Source organism: Mustela nivalis (assembly GCF_964662115.1).
Source record: "Mustela nivalis genome assembly, chromosome: 1".
Taxonomy (NCBI): domain Eukaryota; kingdom Metazoa; phylum Chordata; class Mammalia; order Carnivora; family Mustelidae; genus Mustela; species Mustela nivalis.
The window spans coordinates 33,794,624-33,812,848 of NC_139020.1; the positions used below are offsets into that span (position 1 = coordinate 33,794,624).

Below are 18,225 nucleotides of genomic sequence, written 5' to 3' on the forward strand. Positions count from 1 at the left end.
GTTGGAATCTACTCACTTAATACATATAATTTGTAGTCATAAAGCAAAAGCTTAAAGAGCCATAACGAAATTTTTTTTTAAAGATTTTATTTATTTATTTGATAGAGAGAAATCACAAGTAGATGGAGAGGCAGACAGAGAGAGAGGGGGGAAGCAGGCTCCCTGCTGAGCAGAGAGCCTGATGCGGGACTCGACCCCAGGACCCTGAGATCATGACCTGAGCCGAAGGCAGCGGCTTAACCCACTGAGCCACCCAGGTGCCCCCATAACGAAAATTTTTAAAACATCAGTTTGGACCTATTTCTCTGATCTATAATTTAAAGAATAAATTCAGCTGTGGACACTTTTGGAATTACTTAACCCCTGTCTACATTACCTAGGAAATACAATATAAAAGCAACTCTTGAGTTCAAGAAATTATAATAACTTAAAGCACTAGATTAAAAGTAATGATTATGGTGCATCACCACTTCCTCATATCAGGGAGATCATATGATAGTTGTCTTTCTCTGCTTGACTTATTTCACTAAGCATGATATGCTCTAGTTCCATCCATGTTGTCGCAAATGGCAACATGGGGGCTTAAGTGGGTAGGAGAAGAATCAATGAAACAAGATGGGATTGGGAGGGAGACAAACCATAAGTGACTCTTAATCTCACAAAACAAACTGAGGGTTGCTGGGGGGAGGGGGTTTGGGAGAAGGGGGTGGGATTATGGACACTGGGGAGGGTATGTGCTTTGGTGAGTGCTGTGAAGTGTGTAAACCTGGTGATTCACAGACCTGTACCCCTGGGGATAAAAATATATGTTTATAAAAAATAAAAAATTAAAAAAAAAGTAATGATTATGGAAGAGCATTATAATTGTGAATTACTACCATATATTATTTGAGCATTAGAAAACCCATCTTTTAGGGACACTGCTTAGAACAAACAATTTTAAAATGGTTATTTGAGCACCTGGACTGATTTACTGATTTCCGGTCTCTCATTCAAGCATTCCCTTATTCCTTCTTTTTCATGTGCACACACACACACACACACACACACACACACACAGAGGCACCCAAACAGCACCAGAATCCCTGTAAACCCCCATCTTTCACTAAAGAATATCTCTCTGAAAATACAACTCTGAACCGATTTACACTTATTTCAAATTATTCTTTTAAATATGGTTTCCAATTCTGTAGCAGGTAGAATAAATCTAGCAAGATACCTTAAAAGGCTTTCTTTCATTCATAGCTACCTCCCCACACTTAACAGAATGTCTTTTCATAAAAGGTTCTCAATACATCTTTGAAACATTTAGGACAATTCTGATTCACCAAGGAAGGTCTAATTCCGTATCTTATATTTTTGTATTAGAGGAAAGTGAAGTGAGTTATCTTTACTCCCCCACTCACTTACTAAGTACACAAAATGTATAAGGCACTGTGCAAGATAAAAAAAAAATGACTAAGATATGGTCTTAGTTTACTTACAACTTACAGCTGTAAGGAGAGATAACACATGCACCTGAATGTCTATAAATAAAGCAGAAAGGAATATGCAGTGGGAGAGAGAGTCAAGGAGGAAAGGTAGGATTGACTGTCTATAAAGAGTTTTGAAGGCTGGGCTAGGCTGTTAAGATTTTTTGGTAATTAAGTACAGAATGTTGGAGATTGGTGAGAAAGAGTAGGACAACCAAGAAAATTAACCTGGAGATTAGGGGTAGAATGAGATGGACAAAGAAAAGACCAGGTCAGAGAGAACAGCCGGGAGTCTTTGAAGTCCACAGACAGTAGTATGGCTAACCTCGGACATTATGAATGGAGAGGCACAAATACATCCATGAGATTTTTGGATGGAAAAGTAAGGACACCAATGCACAATGTGGGGAGACAGAAGAAGGGGAGAGTATGTCTGCCTAAAGACACGCAACTGGTTTAGGGGTGGAGCTGGGATGTACAACCAGTCCAATGTAATCTAATGACCCTACTCTCTATACTTGGGTACCTAGTTTACACGGAATCAGGCAAAATCTTTTCATAAACAGTTTCTCGTTTAATTCTGAAGTTGAGATTCTTACGATAAAGAGGCCAGAATGAATACAACATGAGAGAAATAAAAAATTTAAAAAGCAGATAAAGTGATATTCATCTAAATGACTGATCTCGTTAAATTTAAAAAATTGATGTTAAAAGGCTGAATTCTTAACATTCCTTATGGAGTCTGAATATCTGACATTTATTGTATTTGTTCAAGACCGACTCTTGTTCATTAGGTTCATTTGGTCATTTTATTGGTGAATACAAAATATTGGACCAAAAAGTTTACCTCACTCAATTTGGGAAAATACAGTAGGAAAAAAAAATGATAGAATGATGGAATTATTTTATGAAGATTTTTCTATAAAAGAGATCAAATAGGTCCTTATCCATTCGAATGTCATTTAAAAATATTATGATTTCTTCTCATTTTAAATTCAAGAGCTTCCTAAGTATTTGATATATCAACAGGTTGAAATAGATAAGAAGTTTTAAGCATTATTGCATAATCTATGTCCTTAAATTTGAACCAAGAAAGAGCCATGTTCTGAAGACCTGCACTAATAAGATTAGAGAAGAGTGAAGGCATGAAGACTCTTAAATTCAATGGCTCTTCAAATACTTCAAAAGCTGCTGTGTTTGCTCAGCCACTTGATAAAGTGTCTGTTCAAAGTATAAGGATTTTGATGTAAGAAGTACTATCATTTATATCATTCTGCACTAAACTCACTTCACTCCCGCTGATCAAGCTAAGGAAATTTATTGTAAGGTACAACCCCTGAGGTTTCAAACTGAGTGACAATGAAAGGGGTTCTCTAGGCACAGGGTGACCATAAAGATGGCAAAGACGGTAAGTTACCATCTATCTTTACATCTAAGCCACCATCAATTTTAAGATGAATTATTTTATATATCCTCTTTAAATAAATAGAAAAAAAAATCACTACCATGCCATTCATTGTACGACACATCCCAATTGAAGGTAAGCTTAAATGTGAAAAAAATGTACATCTTAGAATATATGCATTTATTATGTTATTTTCAGATCTGATTCTTTAATCAACCCACTCATATTACCATGATTGAAATGACTTCTGGGAGCTCAATGACCCCAGAAGAAAGAATCTATATCAAAGGCAGGAAATATTCCATATGAAACTTTAAGGAATTGTGGACAAACTTCTGGTAGAGTAAGAACAAGTTCTGGAAAGCAAAGGAAATTTTGTATTTTTAACAATGTTAAAAACAACTTCCAGCACAGGACCGGTCACAATGTTCTAACAAAGTCCTTCTCTTTTTATGTTTCATGAGTTGAATTTTACTTATTGCCAGATGCTATCCACAAAATCTTCAGTTATAACTGTATACCATAAATATAAATATAGGGAGATTATGCCTAGGCAATACACCAGGCCATACATTAAACCTTTTAGTTGCTCTCTCTGGCCTTTTTCCAAATGCAAAAGTAGCAAAGTCTTGTGATGTGTTGCTGTATATTGTATGAATCTGCATGTGTGTTGGTATGTGTGCATGCATGTCTGATTTAGGCATTCCTACATTTACTTCTCTTATCTACAATACACATTAACTTGGGGCGCGTGGGTGGCTCAGTGGGTTAAAGCCTCTGCCTTCGGCTCAGGTCATGATCCCAGGGTCCTGGGATGGAGCCCTGCGCTGGGCTCTCTGCTCAGTAGGGAGTCGGCTTCCTCCTCTCTCCCTGCCTGCCTCTCCGTCTACTTGTGATCTCTGTCTGTCCAATAAATCAATAAAATCCTTAAAAAAAAATACACATTAACTTAAAAATTCATCATTGAAAAGCAATTCTCATAACTATTTTTTCAAAACCATTTTAGGGCAATGTGGCATTTATGACTATGCTACTTTCAGTAGAAAATATCCATTAAAATAAAAAAGAAAATATCCATTTAAAATTTTTTTCTTCTTAACGTTAGCTTTAAAACATCCCTAAATGTTATATTTCTAAAGCAAAATTAAAACAGAGAGTAATATGAAAATAAATAAGGGAATTTATTATTGAATATAACCAAAGAGCATTTTAAGATATAATAAACGCCAAACACCACAACTTCTCCCTAAGGGAGTAATTTTTTTCTTTTTTTACTCTTATTAGTTCACATTAATATTTTGGTGTTTTTGTAAAAAGCTACATTCGCATTCAAGTTTGTGAGTACTGTCTTAATTAAAAGTTTAAATGACAACCACATGTTTTAATTAAGTACAAAACAGAAGTATATTTCTATATTCTAGGATGTGCTTGGTTCACCAACAATAGGTTTCTTCAATTAACTACAATTCCTTCAAGTTTATTTCCTTGGCTGTAAATTTTTTGAAACTGTATAATGCAGAACAGCAATAAAACAAACTCAAAGGATGAGGGGCTCAAGTATTATCTACCATGTTAATTAATGAATTGCTATGCTTTTTGAAATAAATTTTCATGCAAATTATTAGTTTATGCTTAGGCATGCTTAATGATATATAACAGTAAATAGCAAACTAAATGATAATACCAAGTCCTGAGTACCACATACTTCTCTATACAAACAGGAAAATTATTCTAAATACTTTACAGAATACTTTGACTAACCCAACTAGGATCTTTTCTTTGTCCTAGAAGATTATATAACTTGAAATAAAAAAAAAATCATTGTTTCTCAATAATTCAAGAAAGAATAATAATGAAAAATATGCTCACAGTTAAAGTATAATAAAGAAAAAATATGCCCACACTTCTAGCCTAACCATCCTCTAAAACTGTTGCTTTTTGTCTGTGCCATTAACGATTACATAAAGAACTTGTAAATTCAATTATTTGATGAAGCATTAGCAATTATTTAGAATTGAAAAAGAAAAAAACAAGGTTTTTATTCACCTTATAACCACATACTTTGTCATCTAAATGAGTTTTGACCATGCAGATTCAACATTTTTTATGGACACATTGTGCTTTTGAGCTCAAAATAATTTTGACTTAGACTATAAAGAAATAGCTTTTCCCTAACTTACTCTAATACAGTCTTCAGTGGAATCCAATGAAACATACATAAATGGATAAGATAATTGGAAACTTCAAAGTCCTTGAAAAATAATGACGATTATAAGCAGTAAGTAGGTATCATCTGAGCTATGTCTTACAGACAGACTAGGGTAGGAGAAATAGCCTACAACAGGAAAATATGGTGGGTACATCCATGCGCTTTGGAGTCCAACAAATGCATTCTAATACCGATTTTGGCAATTGCTGTGTGTCTCAGAAAGTTACTGAACTTCCTGGCGGCTCAGTTTCTCATTGTTAAAACAGAGGTGCCCATATCAGAGGGTTGCTGTAAAGATTAACTAAAGCAATGTATTTTGAGTGCTTAGCACTGTGTCTAGTATGGAGAAATTACAATAGTAAAACAAATGCTTGTCAGTTTTCAGTAGTTAAAGTGAATAACTGATTGGTATGAGCCCTGGAGATAGACATTTTATGTATTTGTTAGTTGAAGTGGATGACTGATTACTTAGTTACTAAAGTCAGCAGAAAAAAAAACAAACCCTGCATTATCAACCTCATCAGTTAGGGTTTGTTTTTTTTTTTTTTTTTTTTTTGTATTTTATTTATTTATTTGACAGAGATCACAAGTAGGCAGAGAGGCAGGCAGAGAGAGAAAGAGGAGGAGGAAGCAGGCTCTCTCCTGAGCAGAGAGCACGAGGTTGGGCTCCATCTCAGAACCCTGAGATCCTGACCTGAGCCAAAGGCAGAAGCTTAACCTACTGAGCCACCGAGGTGTCCCATCAGTTAACTTTTTTATACAGATGATTGAACTTAAGCAAAGAACATCAAAACCCATACATATACGTGTGTGTGTGTGTGTGTGTATGTGTGTGTATATAAATATATAAAAAATAGTTCGGCAGGGCCAGGATATAGGTCTAGGAGTTATATGTTCTACCACTCTCTCCCCATCTGCTATAGAAAGACTGCAAATTTTGAGAACACTGAAATCTTAAACATTTGAAAGCTGATTATCTTAGTGTTGTTAGCAAACATTTATCTGAAGTCATAACTTGTATGTATAGTTAATGTATATTCCTTTTTTATTTTTTATAAGTTTCACGGCAAATAGAAAATCATAATACTCTAGGACCCACTCAGTGTTTCAGAAAACTGAGAATGGGCTGAGCTAGTTTCCCATGAAAAATTATACAGAAAAGCCTGCAAGCGGGTGTGCGCATGCGCAGGCACACATACCCGCCCATGCGTGCTGCGTCGCTCCCGGTTATTCCCGAGCTGTTCTGGGCACCCGCCCATAACTATCGTAACTCTACCTAGATTAATTATTGTAAAGGAAAAGATTCAAAATAAACATTTCCCTGTAAGGTCTAAAAAAAAAAAAAAATGAGTGCGAGAGCTTTAACCACATATGTGACTGCTAATAAATATATTTTCCAGGGGTATAATAAATCTAACATAGTAGTTGGCAATCATCTTTAAAACAATCATATTGGTTTAATCTTACTGAGTTGGTGGAAGAAATAATACAAGCAAGAAGTAAAGTGGCTAAGTTATTTCTGCAAAGTGCATGCCTGTCCCATTCAAAATGAAATCCACAAAAGTTCTGGCCATGATACCCAGACGTGATACCCAAACTTTCTGGAAGGTTTTGAACCAAATTATATGCAGATTTAATTATTTATTTTATAGTTATTTCACAAATGTTTTATTTAGACCGTCGGATTATTACTAAAATTCCAAAGGGACGAGACTATTATGGTCATGAGAGAGTTAACTGAATACAGTGACAGGATTCTATGTATTCTTTAGGTAAATTGTCCAAGGCAGCCAGCAGACAAAATGTGACCAGAGATGAATTCTCTATATTCTAAATTAAGGTAAGAAAAGGAAATATACAGTTATACACTTCTAATATATATCTACATGGAGGTTCATCTCCCTAAATCTGTCCAAGACTGTAACTATTGTGTGTAGCTAAAACAAATTAGAACTCCTGTGCTGAAAGGCTATCCCCATAATATGGATCCAGCATATAGGTCCTAACTTCCACTGCTGAAGGAAGAACATGAGCAACAGCTTATCAAGAAAGCTGATGAAAGCAGAACTCTTATCTTTCACTTCTTTGTAAAGTGTTCTTTCCTCTGTTTTATGGGATGTTTCATCCTCAAACCCTTTTATCCTCTGATGTCCTTCAGATCTACACTTTCCCAGTCAGCACTTGAAGCTGAAATATACTTAGGTTTAATCTTGGTTTAATAAAAAATTTGAGTAGTCCTCTTTTTCCTTAAAAAGTTACTTTACCCTTAAAAAGTCTGCTTGTTCTTTATTTGTGTATGAGGAGGAGACAGAGAGAGAGGGGAGGGGCAGAGAGAGGAGAGAGGGAATCTTAAGCAGGTGCCACACCCAGTGTGGATCCCAACCCTCTATCTCCTGAGCCTGAGATCATGACCTGAGCCCAAATCGAGTCAGATGTTTAACTGACTGAGTCACCCACACACCCCTAAAAAATTTATTTTTAAAACGAATATATTTGTTCAAAAAATATTCCATTTAAACTGATGTGTTTATAAGTGTGTTGGAAACTAGGACAGTATAACACTGCAGAGAAATGACATTTAGTCAGAGGCACCATTAACTCTTACAAAGAAACACAAAGGAAATATAAAATTACAAATAATTAGCGAGGCATGCTTTACCTACTTTAATGGCATCTCAACAGGGCAACAAAAAAGTGAATTATCTGGTGCTCACGTGGAAAAACTACACTGAAATTAGAGGCAGCAGACTTAAATCACATTTATTCACTTACCAGAAATATGATCCTGTGAAAGTTATAAATCTTTCTAGTGCTCATATTAGGTGGAGGATAAGAATACTTGCCTGATCCCCATCACTGAGATGATGTGATGATAAGAAGAGTCAATGTAAATAAAACACTCACACAATGTAAAGTGTTAGGCAGGTTTGATTTTTGATACTAATTTGGAAACCATGTCCTAAAATATATCTTCTAAACCAAGCAATTTTATCTAATTTCAATGGGCTGAACCAGGTCATGCTAGAGTTCTGCTGCCTCTCAAAAATCCATGATTCCATGCTGCTGGGTATTTCCTAACGGTCATTATCCCAAAGTTACAGTCAGTGACTAGCACACACATCGACGTAGGAGGGATGATTAGGGACCATCCACGAAAGGTTGACGTTATGAGCATATGTGAGTTCTTCAGGGGAAGAGTAGAAGGAAGGAAAGAGAATAAATAACTAGATTTGGACCTGAGGGAAAAAGATAGGACGAAGCAGGTGCAGAGGAGAGGGAACTCAAGTGCTGCAGCAGATGGAGCAAGGGGGTAAAAGCAGAGAGGTGAGCCAGTAACACAAGGGTGTGGGAAGGATTTAGCCAGGAGCAGAAGAAATTCCAAGACTGTGACGGGACAGAGATCACCTTGTGGTGGTGACCTGGGGAATAAGAACCGAACAAGGTAGGGCCAGAGTACATACTTAATAGGTGATAGGATCAATACCTACTCCTCCCATCTTTCCCTTCCTTTCTTTTATTACCAAATTTCCAAGGCATTTTTAGAGCTGATAATGATGAGCACAGCAGGTAACAGTGCTGAGTTTATGGTCTGAGTGGGACACTGATGCTAATTAAGCCTTTCATATGCATTAACTCACTTAATTCTGACAATAATTCTACAAGTAGGTGTTTTAAAGATGAACAAACTAAGGAAGAGTGAGGTTATTTTTATAACACAAGTGCGAGAGAGGGAACTTGAACGCTTAAACCGTCCTGTTCCATCTGAAGAGCCCATGCATTAAACCACTATCCTAATAATAAGAACAAATTTCTCAACATTTACACATATAAGAACTGGAAATACTTAGAACTAGTGAGCCTCTGGGAAACAAAAATGTTAGAGTAAGAAAACAAACTGAAGAAAACAATGTTTCATAATCTGAAAAGAATGCTATCATCAGAAAAACTTATTTTTCTTGTTTTCCTTAGCTGGAAAGAAAGGAAGAGTGTTGAAAGGGAAGGTACTCAAGTGAAAATAATGGACTATCTCCAAATAGAAATGGATGGAGGAAAAAAATTACAGTAATTTTTGTAATTTTACAGACAAAATAATTTTCTGTTTTAATGTTCCTGTAATGAAACACTTACTGTGTGCCAGTAGAAGCTAATATGATTGTATTTCATTAAATTATACATTAATTAAATAACTTTTCTCAATCACATCTAAAGAATACTTTCCTAATTCACAATTAATACCATATAGCAACCAAAAAGAATCAATTAATTCCACAAATAAACTTCACAGACATAATAGGAATTAATTAGGTAGTTTTCCACCATTAGGCCAAGAAATACTACATTAGTAGAATTAGAAATGAGTCTTACACATGGTGATAACTGAAAACACTGTTTCCAAGAACACAGTTGTTCATAGCTCTACTTTTTCCACTTTACTCTGGAGAAACAAACTCTCCCTTTGGTTGCAGCATCCATATATTTTTCCGGGGAGCCCTTCAATAATTACAGTGAACCAGTAATTATATCATGGCTTCATTTTAAGAATCTTCTGGAGTATTCACATACTATTTTCACATATAAGTAAAACACTACTACTCAGTTTGACCTTGTGAGATTCTGAATTAGAACAGCTTAACAGAAAATAATGAAAATGAAAATACCTCACTTACAGGAGATCTAAACAGCTTTAAGGATGGCAGAAGATATTTACTAAAATAATAAATAAATAAATAAATAAATAAATAAATAAATGGCTAATTTCTACTGAGATCCAGAAGGAAAAAGCAATTTAACATTCACTACTAGAAATTTATTTTAGGCACAGAATGCTCTGTTTAAAGACCACTGGCATCAGATATAAAGAAAGGTGATGACTACAATTACAGTTTGTTTTTTTTTTAATAGTTGAGAGTGATGTGTTTTGGACTGATTAAATAAAGAACTATTTTAAAAGAAAGGTTAGATATGGAATTTTTCAGGCCAATATTTTCTTCTTCCATATAAGCAATACTGTTTGCTAGGAAAGGAAAAAGTTTACTAAATGAGATAATAAGTGTAAAGTGCTTGTAGACTGCAAGGCATATGATAAGTTTCTAATGGATGATAGAGCTTCTTATTAAAGTCTGTTCATCAAGTATTCTGACAATATATTTTATTGTATTAATTTTGAGTTGTACAAAATCATGATGCATCTTATTATTTTATCAATTTCTCCTTTCTACCATTTAATTAAATATCTACTTGAAGGGAAAGACAATAAATTCTAGTAATCTTTGTACTTCAATTATTTAATTTTAAACAACTCCAGGTGTTCTGTTCCCATTAGGTAGCTATATCCTCTATCTATGCACCTCATCCATCCATCCGTGTGTTCAACCATTCATCTATCCAACACTCAGCCATCCATCCACTTCTGACCGCCCATCCTTCTATTCATCACCATCCATCCAATAGAAACTTAGGTTTATGTGTGGTACCTAATACATTTTAACTAAACATATAACTGCTAATGTGCAGGTAGACTCTAAGTCTTACGCATACCTCAGAGTCAATTTCCACATACCAGTACCTCTTTTTACAGATTGGTAAAAATAATCAACCCGGGCACAAATATTTTCCCCCTTATTAGCAAAGCCACTGTTACGTAAGTGTATATTGTTTTTAACGGTTACAGTAATGTTTCTGATTTCTCTTTTCTCAAAGAAGGTCAAGATCTGGAGGACAGAAATCTTGAATGAGCTATTGTTAGATGAATTTCTGGAGCCTAGGAGACCATTACCACACAACCGAGCTATGAAGCAAAAAAAACCCCAGAAATGCTGTTGAATATCTCAGAATACTGAGACCCTGAAATAGTACTCCTATATTTAAGAAAAAAAAAAAAAAAAGAAAAAGAAAAAAGAAAGAAAGAAAAAAAAAGAAAAAGAAAAAAAAGTAAAGAAAAAAGAACCCACCTAAAACCATTTGTGTTTTAAGGGCCTGCTCATTATTCATTACCACCTATAGTCTTATGAATATATATTAAGCCAATCTAAAACTGTTATAGCAGTTGCAATATTTTAATCATGCAAAATGTTTTTCTTACTTTATGATTCATCTTAAATTCCTGGGTAGAAGAATGATGCTAAATCATAGGCTCTTTATTGCCAGTGGAGGGGGGGGATACGCATCTGTTATTATCATTAAATCATAGGGATTGTTGGACAATGTTTAACAATAAAAAATGATTAAAAAAAAGACCTCTAGATAATGTTTAAAAGTATTACTGTCATCATGAAACTAAAGAAGGCTAACCTAGCAATAAATGCACATCTATTTTGAAGCTATAAAAACAAAGTAGGACCTATATTAAATATGAAATTGTTAGTAGGGTCATCTCTTTGACATAAAGAATAGCATCATTAAATCGTAGCATAGAGTAAAAGCCCACATATACACACAAGAAAAAGAAACATGCTTGCATCTGTTCAAAGTGATTGTTGTAGATGTTCTATGAGAAAACCTTGTATTTTTTTAAGTTTTTTTTTTTAAGCCAAAACATATAAAACCTGGAAAACTAGAAAGTTGAGATGCTCTATTTTTCTTGGTCCAGAAATCAACCTTTATATATAAATTCTTTTTTTTTTTTTTTTTTTCTTAAAGAATTTATTTATTTATTTGACAGACAGAGATCACAAGTAGGCAGAGAGGCAGGCAGAGAGAGAGAGAGGAGCAAGCAGGCTCCCCGCCGAGCAGAGAGCCCAACGCGGGGCTCGATCCCAGGACCCTGGGATCATGACCTGAGCCGAAGGCAGAGGCTTTAACCCACTGAGCCACCCAGGCGCCCCTATATATAAATTCTTGATGGAACATGGCATTTAGTTAAACTTAAGCCCTTTGTTTTTATTTGTTGCATAAAGCATAGATTCTAATAAACACAGAGTGTTACATAACCATGCTTCAAAGGCTTCTGGAAACTAAGCAACTCATAGCAACCTCTCTGCCTTCAGCAATCATACTCCAGTGAATCATCCAAGTGACCTTATTTGCTCATTAGAAACTCTGTGTACAGGTTGCAAATGTCAGAGTCTGAATTTACATTTTAAAAAGTACATCTTGCGGCAGTTTAATGAAAATATTTCAAAGATCTCAGGTCAAATTCAACTATTTACTCATCTGTTCCCTTAGCTTTAAATATTTTCTGGCTGGGATTCACGTAGTTTTCACAAGCCATCCTTTATGATCACTCTCCTCTTAACATTTCAGTATTGTAACAGTTTGAAACACCATTTGGAAAGGGGGCTGCTGTTACACTATTATTTCCACCCCCATCTCAGCATGAAGACAAATAATTTAAGAAACATTTGATTTTAGTGTTGTTTACGCTCTCAGAACAGTATGAATCTGCACATACCAAGACACACACCTTACGAATGAGGCGTGAAGGCAGTTAGTTGAAGAGAGAGAAGCTCGCCTGTGCCATGAATTTGTGTATTTGCTATACAGGATTTACAATTCCTTTTCCCATGCTACCTACTGCCCTGGAACTACACATTAAGTTTTTCTGTGTGTAACAGAAATGTCATCATCAGCAATATCACTACCAACCACACAGAGGCAGCCATGAGCAGAGGCAGCACAAAGCACAGGAGCTTTGCAGTACCTTGCTCAACCTCTGCCGCTGTGAGCTGGAGGAAGATAGGTAGTGACATAAAGGCCTTGGTTTACTGATCTGTTTCATGAAGCTAACACAACCTACCTTACAGGGCCGCTGGGAATATAAAACTAGATACTTATTTAAAATGGCCCGAAAACAGAAGGTCCTCAAAAAGAGGTGCCCTAACACCCACTTTCCTTGGCACTACTCAAAATGTGGTATCATCATTTATGTTCTTCAAAATGGATTAGAAGGAATGGTTTGTCCTTGGGGGCTTAGCAGTTTTCCTTTTGATTCAAGGCTGATTTGGTAATCGTTCTAAGTGAAGAAATACAATGGAAGAAAGAAAGTAATGATTCGGATAATATAAAGGGCATTATGTTTTTTTCTTTCTTTTTCTATGGCCAAACAATATGAAATTTTAGGCAAATATAACACATTAGGAGAGTGTGTTTTTCTTCCTAGGTATGAAATGTATGACCTGTCTACTTGTCTGTAGGCTTAGATCTGAGTTCTGCATCACCCACATTGCTATTTACTAATTAGAGAATGTTGGTGTTTATGTTGAAGATCAGCAACTAAAAAGACCAACATGAGACAGTATATAAGCAAAGGGTTTTTGCTGTGTGTGTGTGTGTGTGTGTGTGTGTGTGTGTGTTTAATTTTCTAGAATACAGCTGCAGATTCTTATGGCAGAAACAATACTATGTCTTTCAGCAGTCACCATTAAGACCACATTCCAAAACCTTAGTGATACGAATCGGACTTCTCTTTTAGCTTTCCAAAATCTATCATCTTATTTTGAAGTGATAGTTAAAAGCATCCTTAAAGTGTTTCTTCTACTTAGCCTGGCATTATCCCCCAAATAGTTCACCTTACAACAGTTTCTTAGGGAAGACAGTCACCACGTATTCTCCACAGATTTGAGTGAAAGTTGATGTCTTGCTATTTGATATACAGGATATATGGGTTCAAAAAATGGAACAGCTCAAGAATGCAGACATGTTACCTGTTCGCAGGTTTATATTTCATAGTGACAGAAGAAGTTCAAATGACTTCTTCAGAAACTTTAAATTTGTTCTGGCACCAAATCCTGCTTTCCAGGGAATTAAAAATTTGATGAATTTCTTGACTTGATTAATATATCCAATCTTGCCACTGTGGATTCTTCACAGTGAAAATCTGTATTCAATTCACTGGCTTAGTAGTTGGAAATACCAATGGCACAGAACACTTCAGCAAAGTCAGAAAATACAGCACAGAAATCCTAATTTTTTGTACTTTCCCTATCTGAAATGGTTCTATAATACCAAGCTACAATGTCGTGTAAAGGTATAAGAATAAAGTCGGAAAGATGAAAGACCAAAAAGAAATGAGACTTGTAAAACGCTAAGGATAATAAAAAGAACTCTTAAAGCTAAGCTTGGAACACTAAGAGCCAAAAGCTATCATAGGTGTATCTGCTGCTTATGGAAAATGGTACAATCGTAATAATAACAGAGAGCTGTTGTCTTCCTCATTAACAGGTGAGAGGCAAAAAGCAATATATATATATTTTTTCATGCAGGAGTCTGCTTCTCCTTCTCACTCTGCCTGCCACTCCCCTTGCTTGTGCTTGCTCTCTCTCTAAAATAAATAAATAAATAAAATCTTAAAAAAAAAAAAAAGGCTAAGGGAGCTATGACATCATACTATTACACATCCCCAAAAAACTAAAGATTTTTATTTGGTTGCAAATGTAATATGAATAGAAAATGTGATGACTGTCAGGAAAGCTAGTTTCCCTTAGATTAAATTAACAAGAGAGAAGTATCAAGATAAAGGGAGGTAATGGGGTACTCTACGTCATACTTGCCAGGCTCTATCTGGAATACTGTGCTGTTAGTTCTGGAGACATGCCACAAGAGGGATGTACACCATGCCATGTGTATTTTGATGAGGGACAAGAGGGAAGTCTTGGGAGCAGTAGGTACTGTGAGGAGCATGTTAAGGGCCCTCTGACTTGAGTGGCAGCTTGTAGAACAGCTCTTGGGGACAGAGTACAGAATTAATGTATTTATTTTCATATGTTTAAGGCAATTAAAAAAAAAAAAAAGAAAAACCCTGAATTGCTTACCTTGTGACATAGTGAGATTTCTAGGGCTGGAATGTGCTCTATTGATGGTTAGTTATGATGTGTGGAGGAACTGATAAATGCTATTTCTGCACTGAACTTCGTCACTAGAGTATAGAACATCACAAAATCCAGAAGGTTTTAAGATCAATATTGGAGTGAAAGCTGGCGTTATGAACCTGTAGCTAATTAGGTGTGGTTTAAGGTATGTTGGGGATCCTCTCCTGCTACTTTCCTCTCCAAAACAACAACAAAAAAGTCTTCGTTATAAAAATATTATTACATTAGATAACCAGTCCATGAGGTCTTGCATATTTCTTCAGTTTCAAGAAGATCACTATTAAAATGTAAATGTCCTTAAAGAAAGCAGTAACATATGGGAATTGGTTAAAGCTTGTTGACAGACAAGAACGAGAGGTGGCAAGAGTAAATAAGATCTAAGTGGGCACAAACCTGTAGAAAACAAATCTGTAGGAAAAGAACTAAGAATATTTTCTTTGAGGTTTCCCTAGAGATCCAGGAGATGATCAAGGCTCAAGTTTCACTTATATGAAGATACGACCCAATTTTCCCAGGTGTCTACATCATTAGAGCTTTCAATGAGTACAGTTTCTGAAAGGGTCACTAACGTAAAGCATTCAGTGTTTACTATAGAGAATTTCTGTATAAATTTCAGATTTCTAGAGAATTTCAGATACCGATAAATACCTAGATAAACCACCAAATTTCAGGAAACTCAATTTGTGTCAAGGTTTTTATCAAAACCCAACTAGACGGGTACCTGGCTGGCTCAACTGTTAGAGCATCTGACTCTTGATCTCAGAATCATGGGTTCAAGCCCTGTGTTTAGTGTAGAAATCACTTTAGGAAAACAAAACAAAACACACAAAATACCAAACTAGACTTCCATGTACAGTGTAATATTATGTCACTAAATAAAATTAACTTTTGGGTAGATTCTACTTCATTAAATATGCTATTATTTATGTTATCACTTAATAATATTTGTTAAAGTTACAGAGATCACATCGTTACACAGGAGATCAATGTAGCTTGAGTCAAGATTTTTATTCTAAACATCACAATTGAAATTCTATGTATTTACATTTATCAAAAGCCTAAATAAAACAATATTTTCATGTGTGTGTGTGTGTATGTGTGTGTATATATGTTTATTAATTTATTTTTTTAAAGTAAACTCTACACCCAACATGGGGCTGGAACTCACAACTCTGAGATTAAAAGTCACATGCTCTAAGAAGTGAGCCACCCAGCTGCCCCTAAACTTGTATTTTCTATTTCCCAAACTGGTTACTACTCTACTCCTCCTTGCCTTCTTGGTTTGGTATCCTAAGTAATAACATCACTAACATTCTTCCCCTTGCTCAGAATGAAAACTTATATTTTCTCTTCTCTAGCCCAAGTTCAAACAATTGCTGAGTTCTTTCACTCTAAGAAAATGTTCTTTCTAGCCTATTGTCATCCCTTTAGCTCAAGCCCTAATTAGCTTTTACATACACTGTAATTTTTCATAATTAATATCTGTACTTCCAATCTCCTTCTTCAAGAAAGCTCTCCATGGGTCCATGAGAACTCTTCCTAAAGCACACATTCTTATCAGGTAGCTCCTTAACTTAGAAACCTTCAGTGACTCAATATAAGAACTATGGAAAAAAGTCTAAACTAATTAATATAGCATTGAAATCCTCTATTATGTGATCTTGATCTGTCTTTTCAGCTTTATCTCTTATTCCTTTTTAGGGTCATCATTCTCCAATTAATACATTGTCCTATTCATTATGTAAGAATGTTCTATACTCTCCAATAGCTGAGATGGCCTTCCTCAATTTTTCTACTATAATTTTATCCACTTGTCAAGGTCCAGGCTTAGAGTCTTTTCCTTAAGTCAGTCACTCTATCCATCAATTTCTCTTTCTTTATTTCTTGCTTTTACTGATCTCCTTTCTTCCATGGAACATTCCTGTCCCCTTCTCATTTACTGCATTATGACTTGCATCCTAGTTTGGTTTTATATATCTCTTCTCTCCTACCAACTTAGCGTCAAGGACAGTGCTTAACAAAGAACTGCAGTAGCCCCCAAGTACTAAAAATGTATTTTGGTTTGATTATAAAAAAAGTATATATTGATTGCATGTTGATTACATTTTCAGGTGTGTGAGGAGGGAGTCTAGGGGCATTACTTCAGCAGTTTGGAGCTGGGAGGGGTCATGTATGAGTTGCTACACATCTAGCATTTATTTCTATTTCTTTATAAAAATGGTGAGTACATTTGCTTCCCCAAACAGTGCAGCTCTTTGGTGCAGGCAATCCCATCACACTGAAGGAGCATTCTCCCTGTCAACAACAGGGGCACACTGGGACCATTAGTCACAGCTGCAGCCATCTCTCCTAAATGCCCCGGTGGCATGTGGAACTGTGATCTGCTGGGCAGGAAGAGAGGAGGGAACCATCTCTCACCACACTCACTGAGTAGCACAGGGGACTGGTGGGTGCCTCAGGCTACTTCACTGGACAGCACTGGCCCTTTCTTCTTTACTCTTAGAGAGACTGTCCGGGTAACCACTTCCCCAGGAGTCCACTTCCTGAGTCCACTTTCTACTTCCTAGAAACTCCAGAGTAATTCCCTTGATTCAACCAGTCATGGCAATACACTCCTCCTTCCTAGAAATTTCTTTGGGGATGTGTGACTGAATTCTGGTCAACAGAAGATGAAAGAAAATTTGCTAAAGTGACCTCATTCTTAAAAAGAGAAAAAAGGTCTATTTGGCTTTTCTTGTATTACATTTGGAACCATCCATGGCTGTTGTCTTGATACCAGTGCCATCCTTTGGGCGTGGGTGCACCTGGAGGGTTGAAAGCAGAAAGACAGAACGAACCAGGAAACTTGATGATACTGTCACGGGTCCTGGGGTCACCCTACCTCAGGACTTTTGATTGTGTGGCAAAATACATCTTCTTTACCATCTGATTGAGCTGAACAGGAGGTTTCCTTTACTATAGCTAGAGATACCCTGATGCCTCAGCCTTTCCCTTGGCATTGGGCAATGTTCAGGGTGGCAGATACTGATCACTGTGAGGGCTTCGGGGGAGAAGAACATTATTTCGGTGGTCTGTTTAAAAATTTGTGTTAGGTTGTGGCTAGGTCCTGAATCTGTCATTTCTTTTTTTTTTTTTTTTTCATGGATCTGGTAAGTCATAATCTTCCTAAAATACCCTGTACTTTTCCTTTTGCAACAATGATGAAACTTACAATTACTAATGTTTTTCTTTTTCACTAGTTTAAAAGCTCCACAAAGGCAGTGACTACATCTGCCAGGAGAATTCCTGTATTTACAGCACCAAGCAGAGGGCTGGCACACTGGTGTTCAGTGA

General features: G+C 36.1%; 1 protein-coding gene across 1 annotated transcript in view; it reads right to left on the reverse strand.

Moving 5' to 3' along the window:
* Window positions 1-18,225, reverse strand: part of GBE1 (1,4-alpha-glucan branching enzyme 1) — a 271,911-nt gene that overhangs the window by 11,761 nt on the left and 241,925 nt on the right. The gene's annotated exons all lie outside the window — the stretch shown is intronic.